General features: G+C 29.5%; 1 long non-coding RNA gene across 1 annotated transcript; it reads right to left on the reverse strand.

The window, feature by feature from the left end:
* Window positions 1–3,869: 3,869 nt before the first annotated feature.
* LOC128193534 (uncharacterized) lies at window positions 3,870–5,802 on the reverse strand. The gene is made up of 2 exons (XR_008244838.1): window positions 4,956–5,802; window positions 3,870–4,783 (listed from the first exon to the last, which is right to left on the reverse strand). It is a non-coding gene; the product is annotated as an uncharacterized LOC128193534 (long non-coding RNA).
* Window positions 5,803–6,782: the final 980 nt, after the last annotated feature.

Here is a 6,782-nt window from a genome sequence, read left to right on the forward strand (position 1 = left end):
ATTGGTTTAAGCTAAAATCGATTAAATTGAAAAAAAAATTTATGTCAATGTTAATAAGGTTCACATAATATAAATTTAAGTTGGATATTTTGTCCGAACAAATCTATATAATTCGCACCTACGATCAACGGATGCCTGATATAAAAAGGCATAATATAAAAAGCTTATTTTATGATAGTAAGTTGGATTTAGCCCGACAACATCAGAATAAAAGACAACGTATCAAAACTCCATCGGCTAATTTGGCTTAGATGCTTTGATATAGTGAAATTAAAAAGAAGACATGTTGGAACATTTTTGTTTTATTAATGATCCTAATCAAATGAAAAACACAAAACTTGAAGTTGAAAATCATGGGGAGACATTGTTTACCTTTACATTTTTTCTTCATCTTAGATATCACTCAAAATGTGAATATTAACTATTTTGAATTAAAGTTTTCTTGGATGTATATGTTGGGCATATACATAGCATGTGCTTAGGGTTGGCTTTTCATACTATTGCATGCAGGTGGGACTTATATTATTTTATACAAGCAATTAATTTCTTAAATGAATTTTAATAAATTGAGAAATCAATGACAAGAAAAAATCCTATTAGGAAAGTTTTTTTTTTTCTAGATAAGCAGAATATATTCATGAAAAAGAGGTATTCCTGATCTAAAAAACTTTTTTTGGTATTTCCATTGATTGATTATCATTTGAAATTATTTTACAAATCATTATATTTATTTGTTCGAGTAGAAAAATCCTGAAAACTCTTCAGGTTCAGAATTTGTGAGTTTATATATTTTTCCTTTTCACTTAACTTTCTTATTTCTAATTTATATAAGACTTTCAACTTATATATATCTTTTACCAGAAAAAACAAATCAATTAAGACGAGACAATTGGATTGCAAAGGAGAACCAAAACCACAAAAACATCCAGCAAAACTTTTTTTCTTTAGTTTATATTTATATAAATTAAAAAAATAAAGAATAATAGCAAATTAAATATATTAATTGATTTTGAGTATTATAGAAGAATGAGTCTCCTTTTGAAGCATGTTAGATACAAGACGAAGGCAGAGTAATAATGGAAGTTGTTCAGTCCTCTATCTTGCAAGTTGATAGCGATAGGGATGAGAAGCAACGACAGTAATAATGATAATAATATTGAAGTATTCAGCAATAATATTATTGCACTTCAAGTACGCTTTGTACTTCAAGTAATAATATTTTCTTGGCATATCCAAAATAAATAAATAAGAAAAACAAAGTAATGATAATAATTTGCACTGTGTACTATTTGATTATACCCATCACGCATGTCCTTAGGGTAATTCTCATAAAAAAAAGTACGTTGGAAAAAGTTTGAATATGTATATTTTTTCATCAATAATTATCTTGACATTATCATATCCAACAAAATGTTACTGTCATTCATCAATGCAACCAAAATCCAAGCTAAAATTTAAAATCAAAATTGTGAAACTAATCAATAATAATTATCACATAATCACTTTCATCATCACTTGCATTACCGAAGAGTTCAAATAATTTTACATAGTTTTTATGTACTTGAAAGAATTAACACAAACTTGACCAACTTGGAAAATTCATCAATTTATTTTATCAAGTGTCTATTTCTTCCTATCCTTTCGTCTTTATGACTTTTATATTTTTTGTGTATCCAATTATTCTTAAGGAGTGAATTCATAAGGGTCTTCAATTTTTTTAGATTTGTAATAATTCCATTTTTTTTCCTTATGGTTTCAAAATATTTAGTTTTTAGCTATCTAGAAAAAGAATACATGATATTGTCTCAAGATCAAATTATATATATTATTCGATTTACTTTTATGAATATAATTATGTTCAGATTTTACTAACTAATTTACTTGATTTTGTCTTCCAATACAACCTTTCATCGATTTGACTTTATATTCGTTATCTTATTCCCAATTCTCTTTCAAAATGTTCATTAATTGTTTTTCTCATTCAAACAATTCCTTTCCCTACTTGAAATTCCACTTCTATTTGTCACCCACCCATTGACCATCTTGAACATTTTTTTTTCTTGTTGTGGCACATCAAATAATTTATTATATATTTGCTTCACATTTAGCTGATGTTATATCATCCATATATTATACCAAAATTTGACTTTCTGCCATTCTCTCATTGACCTAATAATTTGTTGGTCAAATAATATAGGTTGAAAAATAATATTTTGACTCACATAAAATTTTTATATTTATTTCATATTATTTTTTCTTATTTTTTATAACTATTTTATTCTTTTACAATTTATCAAAAAATGTGTCATCTTACTATTAGTCTTTTAATATCTTTTCACAAATGCAAGTTATTGATTTTTCCTTCCTTACTTCTTTAACTATGTTAGGAAACATAATGTGATGGTAGAACTTCATTATGAATTCTTCTTCACCACTTTTATTAAAGAGTCTAGTTAAATATACTAATATCTTTCACCCCTAATTTTTTTATACTCTTTAAGGCAACACATCTTCTCTCATCTTTTTCAGTTTTTCATCTGTCCCTTAAAAAAAGGAAAATAAATAAATGATCGACATTGACTCTGTCTCACTCAAACTTATTGCATGGGATGAAAATCATAATGTATTAAAATTTCAAATATAAATTAATTCAAATTTTACGTGAGAGATTAAAAATATATTTAATTTTATTTAAAAATCAAACAATTGTAAACAATTACAGTGAATATTAAAAAATTAAAGTTTTTATACTTTATAAGTATACTTAAATACCTTAATAATTTTATCTTTTTCTCTTATATATTTCAACTCAATGGAAATACCATGGTGATATATACATCGTTTCTTGTGTCGTTATGTTTAAAGATTGAGAAAGAGTCCCGAAAATTCACATCCAATCCTTTTAATCTTCTTTAACCCACCATTCTATTCTACTTTCCAAGAATGAGATGCAAGAGAACATAACGTGGTTAGTTTGTTTTTTATTCCAATATTTAAAAGAACAGAAAAATTATATTTTAAATTCATGACATTTCTCTCTTTCACACTATCTTTGTCTGAAATTTTGTCAAAAACCACCTTTACTGACACAAATACTGGAACATGACGAGGCAAAAACACCCCAGAAAAAAGTAGAATGTCCATGATCAATTAAACTGTCCACAATGTGAGATTTTCACCTCAGTGATATTTTCCATCGATGTCGTAAATGATTTATCTACAGATATCACAGTACAAACATAATCAATTTTCACCTCTCAGTCCCTTATCTTTCCGTACATTGTTTCCATATTACTGGTGTTAACAACATCCTGATCATGCAAAGGGTATTTTTCATTTACAGATATGCTGTGACATTGAAGCCAATACAGACAAATACAAATTTAATGGCTCAGCCATTGGCTTAAGACAGGCTTTATAAATGATGTCCCAACCTGCGACCTCTTAAGGGTTCATCTCAAAAACAGTATTTCAACTATAGCTACAGAGCTATGAGCTAGGATTCATCAAACACTGTTTTTCTTATTATTGTAGTCTTTCTTCCTTTTGCCAATGCACATGTCAAATTGGCAAATAATACAATTTCTTACAAAGATCTGGTTTCTATATCTGGGATTACTAAACAGAAACCCTCATGTAATTTTAGTTTTTTATAGAGGAAAATATTTACTTTGATATTTTAAATAATAATTACAATATTTCTCACTTTACTGAAAAGTTGAACTCCTTTATATATAACGTTTAATTAGTTTAATGAGTTCACTAGCCCTTATTAATTTATCTTACATGCAAAAACTATATCTATACATATTTTTTGGGGTGCATGAATAGTAAGAAGAGAAAAAGAGAAAAGAATAAGATAGGAAAACTGACAAATCTGATGAATGTGTGTTATATGTAAAGTAAAGAGAAAGACATGGAAATATAATGAAATAAAAACTATAGATACATACATACATAATTATTAAGAATAACTTGTTTTGATGGTGAATATTGTACAGCCAATGGTGCTTCTGGCAACGAAAAGCTTGATCCCATTGTAAATCATATAGGTCCATTGACTGATACAGAGGCCACCTTAGCGAATCAGTGAACAATTAGTTGTGGGGTACTGACTTGGAAAATTCTGCAAAGTATATGCCCTACAATATGTGATGGACATTTTGGATCCGTACATTATGGTTGCTTTCTTTAACTGGTTTCATTTGCTTTCATAGTCTTCCAATGCAGAAAATTCTCATTTCTTTTGGTCCTTCCACAAATCAAGTGGTAGTAGTTGGTCCTTCCTAGAGAATCATCTCATCACAGTGATTGTTTTCATGAAAAGAGAAAAAAAAGTAAACGAGAATATATTACTAGTAAGTACTTCCACCTCCAAAGAAATGTTTGATGCTTTAGATAGAGAAAAATGGTGGATATCAAATGCTACTTAACATAGAGAACTAGAGGAAAAGAATAAAAAAAGAAGAGACAAATCTAAGTATACCAGATGATGTATATGATGAGAAGATATAAGTAACAATATGAGGTGTTTGACATATATAGAAGTGTTTATATTTATCACTCTTTTAGACATGGAGAAATATCTATATCTATATATCTAAGCTTTGATTGGAGACATTGTATTATGCTTAATTATAAATTCTTAAAAAGATGTATTGGGAAAGGAATTACAGTACTTGCTCAAGCTAACTCCTTCTTCAGCTGGTCACTGTAATAGCTTTTTCGTACCATGAACAGACATATTCATGATCTTCACTTGCCAAAACTGGTGCGTATCTACCTGCAAAAAATGCAGAAGTACATGACCTTTAAATGGCTAACTATTTATCTAAAAAACTACTGATGGTAATGAATAATAGCTGAAATTTTGAGATGTAATGAAAAACAAGGTCAATTAGATCATCAGCATATACAAATTATGATTTTAGCTTCAGGATTATTATTGCTTACACCTTTGTAGTAATGGAAGAGTGGTGAGAAATAGAGGGTAGTGAAGGTGGATGACAGAAGCCTAGAGAGCACAAAGGAGTGAGACGCAATTGCTTTCCTGTTCCATATGTTTCTGCATATCATCATCTGTGCTCTCTATCTTCTGTCAACAACCTTACCAACTACTTCCTCTCTTTCTCTTTCCCCAAAGATCCATTCCTCACAAACCTACTGTTCATCAGAAAGAAAAAGAAAATCATATACTAAAAAATGGTGAATTATAGTGTGTGTATGTATAGAGAAGAAAAGAAAGAGATAAGAAGTAAAATATATATATAGAGAGAGAGAGAGAAAGAAAGAGTGAGTTGAGTTGGAACTTGGGTTTCTCAGTGGCCAATAACACCTATTTATAGGAAAAATGAAAAGGAGAAAGGTTTCAACTCAATGGAGAGAATGGGTGAAAGAGGCATCAAATATTCCACTAACTGGTACCAATGACCCTTTTTCATGTACTCTCAATTTTGTAACCACTTTTCATGAAAAAAAGAAGAGAAAAACCCTGAACAAAGGACACCCTAGGTAACTTTCCAATGTATTCATTCACGTAAAAGCATGCATGAGAATTGGGTTGTGAAAGATTTTAATCTCTCGACCACAGCCTAGGTAGCTGGGTAATTCTTAAACATGGTTGTGGAATGGTGTTTTTGTGGCACAACAATGGCGTGAGGTATTGAAAACACTTTTATACAGTACTATGTGGTGCAGCACAGGGTCCATTTTCAGTGCATTTGGGACAGTTACTGATATGATATGCACCCATGTGCAATGGGATTTCTGTAAATCTTGTGAGATCATCATTATACATTTTCCAACTGCTACTACAACAGCAATCCAAATTCTATGCAGAGTTGTTGTGATTTCTGTCTATCTCCTTCACTTACTATGAGTGGTCTGTGGGGTCCACAATTCAAACAGTCTTCGTAGGGACCTTGGCAAATGAAACTGTCTAGTGGTTCAGAAAATTGTTCCATAGATAAGTTATGGACAATGTTTTATTCACACCTAAATGCTAATCTATTTAGAGACAGAAAAAAAATAAATAAACAAAACTATAAAGTTATAGGCATCAAACATATATATGAGAGAGAGATATGTAATAAACTGCCAACTGAGAACAATTTGAAGAAAAGAAATATATTGTTTGAATCTCTTAGAAATGTTCCTACTAATTTGTGTGAGTAAAAAACTAATCATGTCATATTTTCTTATATATATTCAGAAACTAGTTTGCAACTGTTTGATCAACTTAGAAATATTAAAACAATGTCATGTTATGTGCAAGAGTGTGTATTTTTTTTATAGATTTTAAATGACAATAAAAATAAATTTGAAAGATTATTGCTAGTATATTTTTTGTATTTTAAATATTATGTATTTTCTGGAGTTGGAATGTGAGAATTGCTTTTGGCTTGTCTCAATTGATTTACCCTATTTAGATCCATACATGGCTGTGTGTTGCTTTGAATACGCATGGTTGGGAAGTCAGCGTCAAGAAGCTCTCAGGCAGGAAAACAGATCAATAAATTCAGAGTTTTTCACTCAAAACTTGTCCTGTTTCTTGTAATATTATGTTTCAGACCAATAATTTTAACATTGAATTCATCAAGAAAAATTGTCATTTTCGAAAGGGATGAAAATGTTATTACTTTCAAAATATATAATCTGTTTATGTTAATAATTTCATACACTATATAATTAGGTGTAAAATGATAAATCAACATCAATCTAGAAATAAACTAGAGAGGGATCAAACATATTAGGATGGAGCTGCGAAGAAAATGGAATAGGAA

Source organism: Vigna angularis, chromosome 8 (assembly GCF_016808095.1).
Source record: "Vigna angularis cultivar LongXiaoDou No.4 chromosome 8, ASM1680809v1, whole genome shotgun sequence".
NCBI lineage: Eukaryota > Viridiplantae > Streptophyta > Magnoliopsida > Fabales > Fabaceae > Vigna > Vigna angularis.